This window comes from Pan troglodytes, chromosome 5 (assembly GCF_028858775.2).
Source record: "Pan troglodytes isolate AG18354 chromosome 5, NHGRI_mPanTro3-v2.0_pri, whole genome shotgun sequence".
Classification (NCBI taxonomy): Eukaryota; Metazoa; Chordata; class Mammalia; order Primates; family Hominidae; genus Pan; species Pan troglodytes.
The window spans coordinates 20,803,644-20,823,832 of NC_072403.2; the positions used below are offsets into that span (position 1 = coordinate 20,803,644).

Sequence of the window (20,189 nt, forward strand, 5' to 3'; positions counted from 1 at the left end):
ATATTGAGGGAAAAGTGTTATGTGTTTGTAAAAAAAAGAAAAAAATTATCGTTGGCTCACTCTGCGTTGCCTAAACTGAAGGGAAAAACTTCCATCCTTGGCCGAACGGAAACTCATATTTGGCTATCTTGAGTTCTGGCTCTGGGCTGTTCGTCCAGCCTCATCTCCTGTTCTCTAACCATATCATACACTTGGTGATCTGCAAATACCGGTCGGCTTAGAAGTATCCAAACTCGCCATAGTCTTCCCTGCCTCCGTACTTTTCTTGTGCTAGTCCCTAAACCAGAAGGCTATTCCCTCCCACTTCACCCCGCCAGGAAAAATTTAATTTAGGCTTCAAGTTTCAGCTCCAATACTTTCTCCCCTCAGACTGACTTCCAGGCTTCCACTCCTAGAGCCAGAATACACAGCAGAGGAGAAGGGCATCTGCCCAGGAAACCAACCAACATGAGATGCTGAAACATCAATGGCATAAATTAAACAGATGATGCCACTTAACTCAGGTTCCCACAGTCAACTCTTTCTGTAACAGGTGACATGTAAATTAATAATGACTGTTGAAGTCAACAATGTTCCAACATGAAATCATTCTACTTCCTCACTGGCCTATCTCTCATCATAAGTATTTTTGCCCTGGACATGAAAGATTGCTCTAAAGCACGACAGGCCATTTCTGAGACAGTTGCCTGAAGTCATAGTTGGAAGTTGGAAAAGACGCTTAAACAAAACAACTCATGGTAGGGCAGTAGTTACTAGGAAAGCATGGGTCATATTACCATATAAATCTTAACTACTTTAATATGCCTCCCCAAAAGTTGTCTGCTTCAAAAATTGCAATTTCCAAAAGGTTAAACTGGGCAGGGTGCAGTGGTTCATGCCTGTAATCCCAGCACTTTGGGAGGCCGAGGCGGGGAGATTGTTTGAAGTCAGGAGTTCAAGACCAGCCTGGCCAACATGGTAAGACCTCATCTTTACTAAAAATATAAAAATTAGCTGGCCATGGTGGCGGGTGGCTGTAGTTCCAGCTACTCAGGAGGCTGAGGCAGGAGAATTGCTTGAACCTAGGAGGCGGAGATTGCAGTGAGCAGAGATCACACCACAGCACTCCAGCCTGGGTGACAGAGTGAGACTCCTTCTCCAAAAAAAAAAAAAAAAAAAAAAAAAAAGGTTAAACTGCTTATGTATATTCAGTGTCTGTCATAAATTCCCTATTAAAATCAAGAAGAAGAAGGTACATAAGTTTTCTTAATAGAAAATCCTTTTCTCTACATTAAAATTGATTATATGTTGAACATACATTTAAAGAATATCAGTTTGAGGAATGTCAAATTACGTCTGCCTAGGATGCCCATGTGTTTTTGGCCAGTCCAGACTTCTCCTAGCCCTGAATTTCTCCATTCTTCCAACACAGCATGATGTTATTGTCAATTATTTGGATTTATATCTCCACATTTGACTTCAAGCTCCTTGAAGGCAGACACTATCTGTTTATCTTTCTAACCCAGGGGCTAACCCAGTTCCTGGTACCTAGAACATGCTCAATAATTGTTAATTAAGTGAATTCATGACGATGGGTGAGGCTCATGTACATTTCAAAATTCACACACCCATCATACAAATTCCACATACAGCACCTGCATTGCTAACAGGAACAGGGCTCCCTAGGAGTGAGCCCAGCTCCTCTAGTGATCCACCTAATCAATCAAGTGTTTATTGAAAGACAAACACCAGCAACTCACCAGCCTGAAATCTGAATGCTGGGGAATGCAGAACAAAAGCAGGTCCCTGCCCTTCTGGAGTGAATAATGCAAACTCTACAGACACCCATGAAACAATTCAAGAAAGATTAAGTGTGTGGAGCTCCATAAAACAAAAGCTGGCAGAGGCCCTCCAGGGGACCCAGAATTTGAATGTAGGATGCTGAAGAAACCTGTTCCTCCCTTTATCACACAACAATTGAATGCAGACAATGGAGTCAGGGAACCAGAGGCCCAGATTTCTAAGTATAGGCTCATAGGCCATGCAATATATGATGAAAAAAAAACCTAGTTAACAAGAGTGGAAAGAATTCTAAAAGACATCTATAAATGTACAGTGCATCCAAATGTCCATTTGAGGACAAAAACATAAGTTTTTGAATCCTTTTCTGAGTAGCCCATGGCCAATCAATTGTTTTTCAGATCCTAAGGTAAATTGACCATTTATCACACCCAGAAGAGATTCATAATAATAGCCCCCATTTATTGAACCACTTTATATTTGTGATCCAGTTTATTCCTCATATCATCTCTAAGCATTTAGCCCTTAGACCTAGCACCCAGGGTCCCTGCTCCATGATCCCTGCTCTCTCAGCCCCATTCCAGCTCCCCTATAGCCCTGGGGCAAGAGGCCAAAGCATGGGGCCACCTGGAGCCCATGCTATATCCACTTCTAGAACAGTTGCCAGATGGAGCAAATGCAGGATGCCCAGTTAAATTTGAATTTCAGATCAATGGTGAATCATTTTTTCAGTGTATGTCCCAAACTTAGTTTCAGACGTCTCAGAATAGCCAGTTCTTACCCATTCGTCATGACTGGACCAAATGCCACTCCCTCAGTACCCTCCTTTGCTCCCCACCCACACCCCAAGGTGGAAGCAGTCACCGCCTGCTCTGAGCCCCCATTGCATCTCATCTCTACCTCTTCTAAGTGGCTTTTCCTTTTCTTTGCTACCCTAGCCTGTGGCTCACCTTCTCTGCTAGACAGAAGCTCTGCAGCCCTAGCGACCTGTTATTTTATTTTATTTTATTTTATTTTTCAGACAGAGTCTCACTCTGTTGCCCAGGCTGGAGTGCAGTGGTGCAATCTCAGCTCACTGCAACCTCTGCCTCCAGGGTTCAAGCGATTCTCCTGCCTCAGCCTCCTGAGTAGCTGGAATTACAGATGTGCACCACCATGCCCGGCTAATTTTTAGTAGAGGTGCAGTTTCACCATGTTGCCCAGGCTGGTGTCGAACTCCTGACATCATGATCCACCCACCTCGGCCTCTCGGAGTGCTGGGATCACAGGCGTGAGCCACCGCGCCTGGCCTAGCGACCTGTTTTAGGAGCATGCTCTCCAATCACATCCTCCACTAAGGCACGTGAGCTTTGTCTGTTAAAACCTCAACCTTTCTCTTTGCTGGGTTCACATCAAGCTAAAGTGGGGTCCAGGCATGGGAAAGTGGGGACTCCCTGCTACATGACCCACTTTCCCTTGGTGTCACTGAGGAGCACACGAAGGGCTCCTCCTTCCGTCGTCCGTGCAGGATGGCTTTTCAGACAGCATCATAGAGGAAACTGAGGCAAACACCCAGGGAGCTGCTTATCATCTACTCTCTTCCCCTCCTCCTGAAAGATAAAATTAGCTCTCACTGAGGACCATCTATCTCATACAAATCTCTCCCATTTTGCTCTCTAAAACGTATGTTAAAGATCAAAATATTGAAGACAACAAGGATCTTAAATGTTAAGATGTTAGAGTACTTACGAATCAATAAGAAAAAGCAAAACAGCCCCAGTGGGTAGGGCATAATCCATACCGGTCACAAGACGTACAAATAGGGCAAAGGGCATTGAAAGAAAGCCCAGCCTCATTACTATTCAAATAAATGGCAATTATTTTTTCTTTAAAACAGCAAAAAAATAAATAAATAAACATTGAAGACCTGGTTTTGACAAGAGTGCATTGAAACACACTAGCATGTGCTGCCACAGGAAGTGCAAACTAGAATGAAGTCTCCGAAGAGAAGTTTGTCAGTTCATTTCCAGAGCCTTGAAGACATTCATATTTTCTGACTTAACAACTCCATTTGTAAAAATTTCTCATGAGAACACATCAGATAGGGACTCGAGATTTTTCACTGCTGTACTATTTAAAAAAGAATTTTAAAAGTGTGATGTAAATAAATGCCCAACGATAGGGGGATGACTAAATAAAATTAAGAATTTTATAAAAGGCAAATTGTTGACTGGGTGCAGTGGCTCACGCCTGTAATCCCAGCACTTTGGGAGGCCGAGGCGGGTGGATCACGAGGTCAGGAGATCGAGACCATCCTGGCTAACACAGTGAAACCCCGTCTCTACTAAAAATACAAAAAATTAGCCAGGCGAGGTGGCAGGAGCCTGTAGTCCCAGCTACTCGGGAGGCTGAGGCAGGAGAATGGCATGAATCCGGGAGGCGGAGCTTGCAGTGAGCCGAGATAGTGCCACTGCACTCCCACCTGGGCGAAAGAGCGAGACTCCATCTCAAAAAAAAAAAAAAAAAAGGCAAATTACGGTGGTCATTCAAAATCAGATTTTTAAATAAGTATTGCTGACATAAGAAAATACTTGTAGGGCTGGGCATGGTGGCTCACACCTGTAATCCCAGCTCTTTGGGAGGCCGATGGAGGTGGATCACCTGAGGTCAGGAGTTCGAGAACAGCATGGCCAACATGGCGAAACCCTGTCTCTACTAAAAACACAAAAATTAGCCAGGTGTGATGGCGGGCACCTGTAATCCCAGCTATTCGGGAGACTGAGGCAAGAGAATCACTTGAACCTGGGAGGCAGAGGCTGCAGTGAGCCAAGATTGCGCCACTGCACTCCAACCTGGGTGATAGAGCGAGACTCTGTCTCAAAGAAGAAGAAAATACTTGTATTGACTGGGAAAGGCTAGGTTATGCTGCAGTAACAACTTCAAAATCTCAGCAGTGTTGCACGACAAAAATATGTCTCTTGTTTACATTACACATTGAAATGACATGAAGCAGGCAGGGATGGAAGGAGGCTCTCTCCGTATAATCACCCAGTGACCCAAACTCTCTGATGGGCACCTGACAGCCCTCTCAGTTGTCTCAGCCAGAATAGACAGCACTGCAGAGTCCTGCACAGGCAGTTAAATGTCCAGCCCAAAAGTTAACACCCCTCGCTTTGGCTGACAGCCCATTGGCCAGAACTAGTCTCATAGCTCCACCTACTTGCAAGGTGGGTGAGAAAAATGTAATCCTACCATGCACTCAGGCGGACAAGTCAGATATAGGGGAATGCTAAACGTTTCTGCTCATATACTTAATGATAAATAGTAAGAAAGAAGGGTGGGAGGCCAGGTGAGGTGGCTCAAGCCTGTAATCCCAGCACTTTGGAAGGCCAAGGGGGGCAGATCATGAGGTCAGGAGATTGAGACCATCCTGGACAACATGGTGAAACCCCATTTCTACTAAAATACAAAAAATTAGCCGGGCTTGGTGGCACACACCTGTAGTCCCAGCTACTCTGGAGGCTGAGGCAGGAGAATCACTTGGAACCAAGGAGGTGGAGGTTGCAGTGAGCTGAGATCAGACCACTGCACTCCAGCCTGGGCTACAGAGTGAGACTCCATCACAAAAAAAAAAAAAAAAAAAAAAAAAAGTGGAATACAAAATTGCATATTCAACACAATACAATTTTAGAGAAGAATATATGATACTTTCACATTCGTATATATAAGTGAAGTCCTTTATAATAAGATAGGGATCTGGGTTGTGAAATTATGAATGGTTCTTATTTTCCTCTTCAAACATTTTTGAATTTTCTAAATTTTCTACCAAAAAAACACATTAATTTCTATAATAAAGGAAAAACAAACTTTATGTTTCAGTATTAATCATGCTGTCTTATGTTTTCTTGCCTTTGGAAAACAAATTTTTCTTCTCCCTTGTTCAGAAAATTCCTTCTAAGACAGCTTGCTCTTGGTACCACTACTAAGAAGCTTAGTGGCACCGGCTCACTTAGTGTGGACCCAGCTTCGTCTACAAAATGGGAATACTACTACTTGCTCTTCTACCCATAAGAGGCTAAATAAGACCTAACTAATAAGTGTGTATTCAAAGAAAGACATTTGCATCTGGGGAAGAAATGTGCTCATTAGACACAAACCATTGCGATACTTCCCTCAGAACTGGTAATTAAATGGTGCCGCTCTACCCATGAGATTAGATAATATCTAGCTGCCATTTAGCCAAAAGATATGCTCAAATCACTCGATTATTATTCCCTAAGAAAATACAAACCTTCCCAAATAGTTCAGCCTTAGAAGAAGAAACACTCAGAATATTCATTCTTGAGTGAATAGATTGTATTCTTGGCTACCAACTTCACTAATAGATACCAAGTATCTATTCAGTCTTCCTCTGAATCCTCATGGCTGGCTTAGCCTGTGGCAGACCACCAACCCTAAGTTATTGGACACCTTGTTTCAAGTACCGATTTCCAGGACCAGGGTCTACTTCCCCTCCAAGGGCAGAAACGCTCTGAACTCCTCTTTTTGTATCCTTTTGCCATCTAGCTCAGAACTGCTTGATAAATGTTGCTGATTGCACCTGAACCCCGTAGGAGAACAAGTAAGTTATAGGCATGATCCTGGTCCCTTCCTCAAAACACACCTGATCCAAGACCTCCGTGCTCACGCCAGGCACTCAAAGCCTATGGGCTGACAACAACTCCCAGCTAAAAAGACACACGGATTAGAAATGGGAACAGCATAGAGCTTGACCCACAGGTGCCCAATTGAGATTCCATTATTTAAAAAAAAGAAAAAAAGAAAAAGAAAATGGGCCAGGCACAGTGGCTTATGCCTGTAATCCCAGCATTTTGGGAAGCCGAGGCGGATGGATCACGAGGTCAGGAGATTGAAACCGAAATCAGCCTGGGCAGCATCATGAAACCCAGTCTCTACTAAAAATACAAAAATTAGCCAGGCATAGGGGTGCGCGCCTGTAGTCCCAGCTACTCGGGAGGCTGAGGCAGGAAAATCACTTGAATCCGGGAGGAGGAGGTTGTGGTAAGCCAAGATCGCGCCACTGCACTCCAGCCTGGGTGACAGAGTGAGACTCCGTCTCAAAAAAATAAAAATAAAAAATTACACACTGTATCTACTCAAGGAGAAAAGACTTACTTTCACAAGGCTGTCAGATTATGCACATCTTTCAGTGGACGGTGAAAAGCAAACACGACTGCAGGAAATCCCAGCGCATCAGGGACAGATGGAATGCTTGCATTTGGGATCTTCTTTTTATTTTCCATTATGCCCCACTAGCCAAAGGTCTCCATCGATGTGAGGAGAAATTAATTAGTGGCAGCATCACCGTTGCAGTATCGTTTAATTGCTGATATGACAGGGAAGGAGAAGGAAAATGAAGAAGTTGGGGAGGCAGATTATCACAAAACAGATAAAGTTGTAATGAATAGTGTCCTGCAATGTCGCTTATCCTGGAACAAAGTAAGAATAACGCATTTGCCTGTAACTAACTGATCCAAGGCCACATTCGCTGTACAACACAATACTTGCTTCCTCCACGTGGTCCCCACCTGGAAGGGGAACAGTGGAGAAAATTGCTAACGTGAGAGGGACATTGTGGGAGCCTCATAAGACACCATCTCCACAGGCCCAGGGACACAGAGCCCCCGGCCCTTGTGGGGTGACAGTCTACACAGTTTTACTAGTGCCTTTACATTGGCCTCAAGTTGTGCAAAATCATGCATTTTTGACACAAAAACAGTCCGACATTTAAAATCATTACCACCTCCCTTTGACTTCTTAGCTGCAAGTATGAGATTGAATCATACCATTTAGCCCTGTGATTTATGGATATCATAAATCGCATTGTGTTTGTAGTCCAGTAGTGTCTGTCACAGTGCTAAAAGACCAGTGCAACTGGCATCGTAGGAAGAGACAAAAACGAGACTGCTTATAAAGATATTTGGGATTAAATGGCTTGTTGGGAGCTGGAGGAAATGGTCCTAGCCACAACAAATCTTTCAACATTCCTCTCACTGGGATGGGGGTGGGAACTGTTACTGGTCTTCCTCCACCATCGTCTGATTCACTCTCCCCTGCCAACACTGGCACCATCCATCACCTCCTTCCGTGATAGGGACACAGATAGCACCACTTATAAAATCAACATCACTCTGTTTTGGCTCAGCATGAATTATTACTCTTCAAAGGTAGGAGAGAAAGCGGTGAAAGGGAGGACTGATTTATATTGCAGTTGCCCTCCTGGCACTATATGGGTTTGGGAAGATAATGGGGAAGAAATTCCGAGTTCTCTAAATTAAAGTTAATGAAGGAGCACGTTTTCAACTGTTTTATAGCCTCACATGGGTTACTATTCAACACTCAGGCCTCTCCACCACACATGTTGCTTTTTTGGCTTTTTTTTTTTTTTTTTTGAGATGGAATTTTGCTCTTCTTGCCCAGGCTGGTGTGCAATGGCACAATCTCGGCTCACCACAACCTTCGCCTCCTGGGTTCAAGCGATTCTCCTGCCTCAGCCTCCCGAGTAGCTGGGATAACAGGCATGCGCCACCACGCCCCGCTAATTTTGTATTTTTAGTAGAGACGGGGTTTCTCCATGTTGGTCAGGCTTGTCTTGAACTCCCAACTTTGGGTGATCCACCCACCTTGGCCTCCCATAGTGCTGGGATTACAGGCGTGAGCCACCGCACCCAGCACTTTTTTGGCTTCTTATCTACATTACACCAACATCTACATTACACTCATAATCTACATCACATCATTAACTTACTGCTGGACCTCTGTAACTGTTGGCTTCATCCTAATGTTTAATAATTCAGGTATGTTCTGCTTGCTGTGTTTGTTTCTGAGGGCTGCCATAACAAAATACCGCAGACTGGTGGCCGGACACAGAAATGTAGTCTCTCATAGTTCTGGAAGCTGGAAGTCCAAGGTCGAGGTGTCAGCAGAGTTGGTGTCTCCTGGGGCCTCCCTCCTTGGCTTGCAGATGGCGTCTTCCACTGTGTCCTCACATGGTCTTCCCTCCGTGAATGTCTGTGTCCTCATCTCCTCTTTTTACATGAACACAGTCATGGTGGATTAAGGATCACCCATAGGACCTCACTGTAACTTAACTACCTCTTTAAAGATGAAATACGGCTCATGCCTGTAATCCCTGCCAAGGCGGCTGGATCACCTGAGATCAGGAGTTTGAGACCAACCTGACCAACATGGCGAAACCCCGTCTCAACTAAAAATACAAAAATTAGCCAGGCACGGTGGCAGGCACCTGTGATCCCAGCTACTCAGGAGGCTGAGACATGGAAATAGCTTGAACCCAGGAGGCGGAGGCTGCAGTGAGCTGAGATCGCGCCAATGCACTCCAGCTTGGGCAACTGACTGAGACTCCACCTCAAAAAAAAAAAAAGACAAACTACAGTCGCATTCTGAGGAACTGGAGATTAGTTAGGGCTTTAACATATGAATTTGGCGGGGGGGAGGGACAAAATTCAGCTAAGAACCTGCTTTTCCTGAAGCATCACCAGATCAACATTACATACATGTGTGCACACACACGCACACACACATTTTACGTTCTTCTCTGACTTGCTCAGAATTTCCAATTCCAACTACTGTGTCGGGAGCCAGGGAGGGAAGAACTCCATATGTCCTGGCTCGGAACAGTCTCTCTGGGGTGACCCAATGTCTCCCAGTAAGTGCCCAGTTTTGCAGGGCATCTCCTCTCTCTCCAGGACTCAGCCTACCCACTTTCTGTAGGGGTAGAGATAAGCACTGGCATCCTCCCAGCAGTGGCAGGAAGGCCTCAGGCCTCGCTCTTGCTCCTTGCTGTGTCCCCTGCCTGCACCTGGGCATCGGCCTCTGTCCTCACTGCTGTTGTTGCTGAAGCACCAAGGCCAGTGTGACTCTGCGTCTCTTCTTTGAGTGGGGCATCACCCACTCATTGCTCCGGGGACCTTAGCCTTCCCGCCCGCTGACCGCCTGGTCCACCTGAGCTCTCCCTGGTCCCACAAGTGCCCCAGGGTCAGGCTTCATCTCCCTATTGATGCCAACTCCAGCAGCCACCTTCTAGCTGCGTATGCAGAAGACTCTGCCCTTCCCCCGGTGAAGTCCCTCAGTGGGCTCACCCAGCCCACACCTCAGCTACCGTCCACATCTCCCACCAAAACACAGTGTGGCATAAGCGTGGAACCACCGCGTAAGACTCTCTTCACTGACACGTCACATCCTCTTTTCTTCTCTGTGGGGAAGCCCCGCCTCAGCCTCGGGCACCATCACGGGGGTGTGTGTGGGGGGGTCTCCTTTCATTCTCTGAATGTGGAGTGGGAGCACCGCCCCTCAGTGTCAACTTCCTGCAACTTATCTGAGATGTGTTACCCGCATCTCACACGTCCCCCCACCGGCGCCCCCACTTCCACCCCCGCCTTCAGCAAGAGACTGGAACTCTGAGGAAGAAACTAAGAACACACCTATTCCCTTTCTCCTTCTCTCCTCAGTCCTTCCTCTCTCAACTAGAAGGGTTTTCCATGTCCAGCAGTACAGATAACTTCCTTATGTCAGATTCTCTGTTCTGCACATCATGGTGTAAGATAATAACACCCAGTGCTCAGACCTCCAGGGTCTACTTTTCACAGGCAGATGGAAACTTATTGGAATTTGGGAAATACTTTTCTTTCTTAGCAAAGCATGGACTGGAAGATTCTCTCACTTTGCACAAAACAATTCTAACATGAAACCCAAAGCTAAGCCAGGACTCTTTCTTCTGAGCAGCCTCCTCCTTCTCTCCCCCTGAATTGATGGATTCAGCTCCAGGACAACCTGATACAAAAGTACACAAACACACTGTAGCACTAGCAACTGTGAAACAAATATTCCAGTACATGGCAGGGCGTGGGGGCTCACACCTGTAATCCCAGCACTTTGGGAGGCCGAGGCAGGCAGATCACGAGGTCAGGAGTTTCAGACCAGTCTGGCCAACATAGTGAAACCCCGTCTCTACTAAAAATACAAAAAATTAGCTGGGCATGGTGGTGGGCGCCTGTAATTCCAGCTACTCGGGAGGCTGAGGCAGAAGAATCGCTTGAAGCCATGAGGCGGAGGTTGCAGATAGCGCCACTGCACTCCAGCCCAGGAGACAGTGTGAGACTCCGTCTCAAACAAACAAATATATATATATATATTCCATTACATCCCCCAGAGTAGGTCAATTTGTAAAAGGGCATTTAATTTATCTGGTTAGCACTGTTTTCCTTAGATAGGCAATTGGGGAGGCAATGGAGAAAAATATCAAATGCATTCATTAATAATTCATTGGTAGGAGCCTCTCTCTGGTTCCTAACCAGAAAGCTTTCGTATCCAAAGAGCTAAGGCAATGACAATGACAGCAGTTATCTTCCCAGGAACATGGAGGCACCCACTATCCTTACTGTTTACTTATATATCTCATTTGGGATCTCATCACTAAGGGTTGTGAAAACTAGCAGAAGAAAACCCTCAGAAAACTTTCAGTATAAGAGGATTGAATTGGCTGGTTCCCTGACTCATTACAACAGAACGGAAAACGTGAATTCAAGGCAATATAAATGATGGCTCAGATGGAAACTAGAGTCAGGCTGCTTGGCTGCCTGTCTCGACTCTCCCTCTTCCTTTGTAACTCCAACCAAGTCACTAAATCTCCCTGTGTCTGTTTCCCCATCTATAAAATGGGAGTTATAAAAGGGCCTACCGCATGGTGGTGTTGGGAAACTAACAAGAATTAATTCACATAAAGTGCTAGACCTGTGTTTGACACACAGTAAATAGACTCTTAGTAAATGTTAGGTGTTATTATTACTATCAAGTTGTAGGAAAGTGGTTACTATGAATAATATTAATAGCTAAGATTTATGGAGTGCTTACAATGCTAAGCAATGTTATAAGTTCCTTCCATATGTAACAGCGGCAAAAAATTATTATTATAAAAATATTTTTAAAGCCCTTTTTTCCATCCTCTCTTATGTCTGCTCACCTCCACTTCCACTAGTAAAATTCTGACTTGATTCCCTTGGCATTTTCCCATATCCTCAGCTCACAGGCCTTAATTCACAGACTGGGGAAAAAATACTGTAAGCCTGAGAGGCAAGATTTATATTTGCAATGGGAACAACCTCTGGCAGAAACAAACAAACAAAAATAGCTCAAAGCAAGCATGGCAGGTGAGCATGAGAAGTCTGCTGTTGGGATGAAGAGTGCACTGAGGAGGGTTTTTCAAGTATGCTCTGTTAGAAGTGAGGGGTGGGCAAGTTGAAGCCAAGAAATTTTCTAAAGCTTAGTATTTCTTAGGCATATGCTGTTGAAATTTTCTTAAGAAACCACAGTAAACACTTGACTTGCTTTCCACTAAGCTTCCTTGTGAATTTGTTCTTTTCTCTGGAAGTGACTTTAAGCTAAGACAGGACCACGTGGGACCTGACTTTATGCAGGTTATACACCCATTCTTTCATTTTATCCTCACCACAGTCCTAGGTGTTAGGAACTATTATTATCCCTCATTTGAAGAGAAAACTTGCCCATAGTCACACAGAAAGTACCGAGCCTGAATGTGAATCTAAGTAGTGTGACTTGGGAACCTGCACACTGACCACTGTGCTAACCCTTTTTGCCTACTTCTTAATAATCCATGCTTCCTAAATTATCCTTAGTAATTATTATCTAAGGAAACTAATGCCACGTTTCCTCCCACGTCATAAAAAGGTCTCCTTTCAATAAAAATAAAAATCAAGCTAAGTGCAAGTGGCACACACCTGTAATCCCAGCTACTGAGGAGGCTGAAGCAGGAGGATACTTGAGCCCAAGAGTTTGAGGCTGTGATGCACGATGATCACGCCTGTGAATAGCCACTGTACTCCAGCCTGGGTAATATATCAAAACCACCATTGCTAAAACAAACACATAAACGAAAAGAAAAATCAAAGTGTATACATTTGTTTGTTGTGAGTATATAACTTTAATAACATTTACGCTGTTTAAAATTCAAAAGGTACAAATACTGTTTATCAAAGTCTCCCACCTAACCTTGTCCCTCCAACCATCTGGTTCTCTTTCCCAGAGGCAAACAATGTTATCAGTTTCAATTATATATTTTCAGATAAAAGCATTACAAGCAAATGCATTTTTGCTCTCTCCTTTTTTAAATGCTAGCATTACATACTCAATATTGTCCACTTTGATTGCTTTCATTTATCAGCATCTTGGAAATCACTTCACGTTGGCATGTAAGAAGTGTCCTCATTTTTTTTGTATAGCTAAAAAAATTCATTAAGATGCAGCAGCATTTATTTAACAAGTTCCCTAATTGTTGGACAATTAGAATATTTCTAACTTTGCCCTATTATAAATGATATGATGATAAATACCCTTGTACATAATGTCATTTTGCATATGCTAGTATATCCATAATATAAATTCCTAGAAACGGAAGTGCTGGGTCAAAGGCCATGTGCATATGTATTTTTAAATAGATGCTCCCAAATTGCCCTACATGGATTATTTTAAACAAAATACACTCCTACCAGCAATGTATGAGGTTGTGTATTTTCTCACACCCTCTCCAACACAGTGGATTACTAAACTTTTTGGTCTTTGCCCATCTGATAGATGAAAATGGAAAATCCATTACTTATCTTTCTCAGGATATGTGAGTTTGAACTATAGCTTGCTGTCCACAAACCTCTTTATTCGTTCATTTCAATAGTACAAGGCATTTAGTACATACAAGGCTCAGTCCTAGGCACCCCTTTGCCCTATAAAGCAGAAACTTTCTCTGAAATCATATGTGGCTTAAGATTCCTTCAGATGGCTGGGATTTGAGTAACTCCTGATCTCTTCACTGTGGAATAAGAGAATAGTTATTGGGGTTTTAGAAGAACAAATAACACTCCTGTCCCCATTCTCTTCCCAGCCCCCACCCAGCTTCAAGTGGGACCAATTAAAAGACTCAGAATCAGACAGATGGAGATCAAAATATCTGCTTTATTTCTGATAAAGCCGATTGGAGTCTGAAGCTTAGAGCTGGAAACAGATGGGTTTTCTAATATCTGCCCCCACCACAAAAGGAAACCATGATTAAACCCACATACCAGTCACAGCAGGCCTAGTCAAATGCAAGCTCCTCTGAAGCCAGGGCCACTTACCGTAGGGCCACAGAGGGGACTTGGTTTCCTGAGGACAGCCACACCCAGCAGGAACTTGCAGGAGGGAACCCTCAGTCCACCCAACCAGAGCAGCCACTGGGGAGGTGGAGACAAAAGGCCAGTAATGTCCCTCCCCAATAGCTTTCCCCTCCCCAAGCAAGGAGGCTCTCATCCCTCTAAGCAAATGTAAGGAGAGGGAGATAAGAAGGTTCTACTGGGCTGGGCGCGGTGGCTGTAATCACAGCACTTTGGGAGGCTGAAGTGTGCAGATCACTTGAGGTCAGGAGTTTGAGACCAGCCTGGCCAATGTGGTGAAACCCCATCTCTACTAAAACACAAAAAATTGGCCAGGTGTGGTGGTGGGCACCTGTAATCCCAGCTACTTGGGAGACTGAGTCAGGAGAATCACTTGAACCCAAGAGGCGGAGGTTGCAGTGAGCCAAGATTGTGCCATTGCACTCCAGCCTGGGCAACAAGAGCAAAACTCTATTTCAAAAAAAAAAAAAAAAGGAATGCTCCACTGAGGTCTACCTTTGAAGGATAAAGTTATAAAGAAAATGGGACCTTTCTGGAAGGAAAAAAAATGTTAATCTAAGAAGAATAAAGCATTTATTAGAGTGACAAGATCACATTGCAGCTCTCCCTCTCCCTCTCCCCTCTCCCTCTCCCCTCTCCCTCTCCCCTCTCCCCTCTCCCCTCTCCCCTCTTTCCACAGTCTCCCTCTGATGCCGAGCCGAAGCTGGACGGTACTGCTGCCATCTCAGCTCACTGCAACCTCCCTGCCTGATTCTCCTGCCTCAGCCTGCCAAGTGCCTGCGATTGCAGGCGCGCGCCGCCACGCCTGACTGGTTTTCGTATTTTTTTGGTGGAGACGGGGTTTCGATGTGTCGGCCGGGCTGGTCTCCAGCTCCTAACCGCGAGTGATCTGCCAGCCTCGGCCTCCCGAGGTGCCGGGATTGCAGACGGAATCTCGTTAACTCAGTGCTCAATGGCGCCCAGGCTGGAGTGCAGTGGCGTGAACTCAGCTCGCTACAACCACCTCCCAGCCGCCTGCCTTGGCCTCCCTAAGTGCCGAGATTGCAGCCTCTGCCTGGCAGCCACCCCGTCTGGGAAGTGAGGAGCGTCTCCTTCTGACCGCCCATCGTCTGGGATGTGAGGAGCCCCTCTGCCTGGCTGCCCAGTCTGGAGAGTGAGGAGCATCTCTGCCCAGCCGCCATCCCATCTAGGAAGTGAGGAGCGCCTCTTCCCGGCCGCCATCACATCTGGGAAGTGAGGAGCGTCTCTGCCCGGCCACCCATCATCTGAGATGTGGGGAGCACCTCTGCCCTGCCGCCCCGTCCGGGATGTGAGGAGCGTCTCTGCCCGGCCGCCCCGTCTGAGAAGTGAGGAGACCCTCTGCCTGGCAACCGCCCCGTCTGAGAAGTGAGGAGCCCCTCCACCCGGCAGTCACCCCGTCTGAGAAGTGAGGAGCGTCCTCCCTCCTCGTCCGGGAGGGAGGTGGGGGGGTCAGCCCCCCGCCCGGCCAGCCGCCCCATCCGGGAGGGAGGTGGGGGGGTCAGCCCCCCCGCCCGGCCAGCCGCCCCGTCCGGGAGGGAGGTGGGGGGGATCAGCCCCCCACCTGGCCAGCCGCCCCGTCCGGGAGGGAGGTGGGGGGATCAGCCCCCCGCCCGGCCAGCCGCCCTGTCCGGGAGGTGGGGGGCGCCTCTGCCCAGCCGCCCCTACTGGGAAGTGAGGAGCCCCTCTGCCCGGCCAGCCGCTCTGTCTGGGAGGGAGGTGGGGGGGTCAGCCCCCCGCCCGGCCAGCCACCCCGTCCGGGAGGGAGGTGGGGGGGTTAGCCCCCCGCCTGGCCAGCCGCCCTGTCCGGGAGGTGAGGGGCGCCTCTGCCCGGCCGCCCCTACTGGGAAGTGAGGAGCCCCTCTGCCCGGCCAGCCGCTCTGTCTGGGAGGGAGGTGGGGGGGTCAGCCCCCCGCCCGGCCAGCCACCCCGTCCGGGAGGGAGGTGGGGGGGTTAGCCCCCCGCCTGGCCAGCCGCCCCGTCCGGGAGGTGAGGGGCGCCTCTGCCCGGCCGCCCCTACTGGGAAGTGAGGAGCCCCTCTGCCCGGCCAGCCGCCCCGTCCGGGAGGGAGGTGGGGGGGTCAGCCCCCCGCCCGGCCAGCCGCCCCGTCCGGGAGGGAGGTGGGGGGGTCAGCCCCCCGCCTGGCCAGCCGCCCCGTCCGGGAGGGAGGTGGGGGGATCAGCCCCCCACCCGGCCAGCCGCCCTGTCCGGGAGGTGAGGGGCGCCTCTGCCCGGCCGCCCCTACCGGGAAGTGAGGAGCCCCTCTGCCCGGCCAGCCGCCCCGTCCGGGAGGGAGGTGGGGGTGTCAGCCCCCCGCCGGGCCAGCCGCCCCGTCGGGGAAGTGAGGGGTGCCTCTGCCCGGCCACCCCTACTGGGAAGTGAGGAGCCCCTCTGCCCGGCCAGCCGCCCTGTCCGGGAGGGAGGTGGGGGGTCAGCCCCCCGCCCGGCCAGCCGCCCCGTCCGGGAGGTGAGGGGCGCTTCTGCCCGGCCGCCCCTATTGGGAAGTGAGGAGCTCCTCTGCCCGGCTACCACCCCATCTGGGAGGTGTACTCAACAGCTCATTGAGAATGGGCCATGAAGACAATGGCGGTTTTGTGGAATAGAAAGGGGGGAAAGGTGGGGAAAAGATTGAGAAATCGGATGGTTGCCGTGTCTGTGTAGAAAGAGGTAGACATGGGAGACTTTTCATTTTGTTCTGTACTAAGAAAAATTCTTCTGCCTTGGGATCCTGTTGATCTGTGACCTTACCCCCAACCCTGTGCTCTCTGAAACATGTGCTGTATCCACTCAGGGTTGAATGGATTAAGGGCGGTGCAAGATGTGCTTTGTTAAACAGATGCTTGAAGGCAGCATGTTCGTTAAGAGTCATCACCACTCCCTAATCTCAAGTACCCAGGGACACAAACACTGCGGAAGGCCGCAGGGTCCTCTGCCTAGGAAAACCAGAGAACTTTGTTCACTTGTTTATCTGCTGACCTTCCCTCCACTATTGTCCTGTGACCCTGCCAAATCCCCCTCTGCGAGAAACACCCAAGAATGATCAATAAAAAAAAAAAAAAAAAAAAAGCATTTATTTATTCATAAGCTTCCACCATATCTGTACAAAACTCTAGGAAATAGAAGTATCATAACTGATTTAACCATTCCACAACTGTTGGGCAAATATATTTTAAGAGTTATCATTTAAATAATTCTATAAGGAACATCTTTATTTTGTTCTAATATGTTGGATGATTTTCTAGTAAGCATTCTCAGAAGTGGAATTATTGAATTAAACAATAGGAATATATTTATTTATTTACTCATTTATTTTTCTAGATGGGGTCTCACTTTGTAGCCCAGGCTTCGGCACAGTGGTACAATCATGGCTCACTGCAGCCTTGACCTCCTGGGCTCAAGTGATCCTCCCACCTCAGCCTTCCGAGTAGCTGAAACTACAGGTGTACGCCACCATGTCTGGCTAGTTGTTATGGTTTCTTTTTTTAGAGATGGGGTCTTGCTATGTTGCCCAGGCAGGTCTCAAATTCCTGAGCTCAAGCAACCAGCCTGCCTTGGCCTCCCAAAGTGCTGGAATTACAGGCATGAGCCACCAAGCCCGGCCAATACTTTTATTTAAAAAAAAAAAAGGAATGTATTTATTCATTCATTCAACAAACAGAGATTAAGGATTTACTTCATGCCAGGCTCTGTGCTAGGATCTGGATGAATAAAACTCAGATCTCTCCTTGCATAGAATTGATATTGTAGAGGAGAGATAACCACATTAAATAAGCTGTCCTTAAGCTCTAACCGAACCTTGGAGAAAGGGCAGAGAAGGCTTTGCAGGGAGGGGGCCTTAAGTGCTGCTAGGAAGGATGAGCGAGGCAGGGCAGTGGGTCCCCTTGTGCATAATGCTATTTTGCAGACAGGGTTCGCAGGCAGGGCATGAGAGGAAAACCAGATCGAGGGAAAAATCAGGTGCAAAAGTAGGAAAGGGAGCCAGGCTGTTGTTTGGGGCATGGGAAATATTTCTGTGTGGATGGAGAACTGTGCAAAGGGGAGGAAGGAGCACAGGTAATGTGAGATGAGGCTGGGAAGATATTCTGAGCCAGATGAGAAGCTTGATCCTTAGGCCACGAGTCGGGGTGCTTGAGTGCTTTTTCAGCAAACTTGACATGATCCGATTTGCTTCAGAAAGATCATCCTGGCAGGAAATGAGGAGGATAGATTGGAAAAACAGAAACAGAGAGGAATTGAAGGCAAGAGTTAGCATGCTGTCCCAGGAGAAAGCAGTGACCCAGGAGACGACACAAAATTAGCACCAGGGAAAAGAAAAGCTAAGAGATGCAACAGACTTTTTTTTTTTTTTTGACACGGAGTTTCGCTCTTGCGGCCCAGGCTGGAGTGCAATGGCTCGATCTCGGCTTGCTGCAACCTCCGCCTCCCAGGCTCAAGAGATTCTCCTGCCTCAGCCTCCAGAATAGCTGGAATTACAGGCCTGTACCACCACATCCGGCTCATTTTGTATTTTTAGTAGAGAAGGGGTTTCACCATGTTGGTCTGGCTGGTCTCGAACTCCTGACCTCAGGTGATCCACCCGCCTTGGCCTCCCAAAGTGCTGAGACTACAGGTGTGAGCCACTGTGCCCGGCATCAACAGACATTTTGCAGGTAGAATGAATGGTCCAGGAACAGTGATTGACTAGACAATTGACTAGACATGGGGGGTGAGTGAGAGGTAGGCAAGGGCAAACGGTGTTCTGTCTGACAGTGGGGTTAAAACTGAGACTGCAAAGAAAACGGCAGGCAGACTTGGAGGGAGAAGAAAATGAATTCAGTTTGGGGCATGTTGTGATAGAGGTGCCTGAGAGATACCTAGTAGGATGTGTCCAGCAGGTGCCTGGAAGTAAGAGTGTGAGCTCCGGAGATAAGTCAGGGTGCAATCGGCTTGGTGGTTATCGGGATAGGACTGTAGGGGCAGTCTTGGGTATACTGTAAACACAGTCTGCTGAGAAAGCAATGAACCATTGCAGAGAAACGGAATGGTGCAGGAGAGCCAAACAGGCAATGAGTATCTGGAACAAAGATGAGCACAAGGCAGGAAATTTCAGCAGTGGGGGTGAGAGGGTGTGGGAGCTGAGGAAGAGGAAGAACCCTTCAGCTAACCATGGATGGGATAAAATTCTCCCTGCTCCTCAATGCCATACGCACCTTTAGAATGTTTAGGCAGTCTTCTCCCCCACGCTTGCTTGTCCTGTGATATTCACCTCCTCTGCAACTGACAATCACTCAGGAGAGAGCTCCAGCTTCCTCCTGCTTATGTCTCTGGAAGAAATTTCTCCTCCTTTGCCATAGAAAGAGGAGCAAGAGAGCAGGATATGTGTTTGGGAACACACTTTCCCCCAAAACTTACAAAAAGCTCCACATTTACCAGCATCAGAGGGAAATCTAATCTTTTTGTCTACGGGTTTCTCTCCTGCTCTATCTATCAGTGACCCCTGCCAGGATCCTTCTAGCCCACGCCATCTGCTCCCGTCAACAACCTGGCCACCCTCTATGCTCACCTTTCTTTAGCCATCAGATCTTGGCATAAGCTAATCCACATGCCTGGAACATCCTCGTTCCTTTCCATAAAATTTCAATTGATTTCTTCAAAATCATGCTTATGTCTTACCCAGTCTCTGATGTTTTCCTTCATTCTCTGAGTATGAACACAACACATGGCTCACATCCACCGTCCGTCGACAATAGATACATTATCTCTCTTTTTTTTAAATAGAAATCATGTCGTTTTTCATAATTATTCAGAAAAATAAGCAGATTTTTCTAGAAAACTATCTGCCTGTAAGCATCAATATTTTCTTTAATTCATTCAACTGACCAATATTTATGGAGCATTGACTTGTTATGTCCCATGACAGAGAATATTAAAAAATGAAAGTCAATAAAGAGAAAGCATTCATTACATGGGCCAAGAAACTAACTTGGGCCTCCTTTAGGGGGTACAGAACTTATATGTGAACAACTCCCACTGCTTTGCTTGATAGATCTGGCTAAAGTAGATTAGCCCCTCCTTTGTCTTCTATCCTGTACAGAAAGGAATTAACAAAGTCGAAAATATTGTGTTGGACTCGACAGCATCATTTTGGACATTCTGGCTTAAAACAATTGCTCTTTCCCCCACCCCCTTTTT

The 20,189-nt window shown here is 47.2% G+C and overlaps 1 long non-coding RNA gene across 2 annotated transcripts in view; it reads right to left on the minus strand.

Moving 5' to 3' along the window:
• LOC107975069 (uncharacterized) overlaps positions 1-14,377 on the minus strand; it is a 417,195-nt gene extending 402,818 nt beyond the window's left edge. The window contains exons 1-3 of one of the 2 annotated variants that reach the window (XR_001718278.3): positions 13,911-14,377; positions 12,576-12,710; positions 6,934-7,144 (exon numbers count right to left, since the gene is read on the minus strand). This is a non-coding gene — a long non-coding RNA (uncharacterized LOC107975069). The remainder of the gene's footprint in view (positions 1-6,933; positions 7,145-12,575; positions 12,711-13,910) is intronic. The other variant, XR_010157568.1, reaches the window with a different exon arrangement.
• Between the last annotated feature and the right edge of the window lie 5,812 nt (positions 14,378-20,189).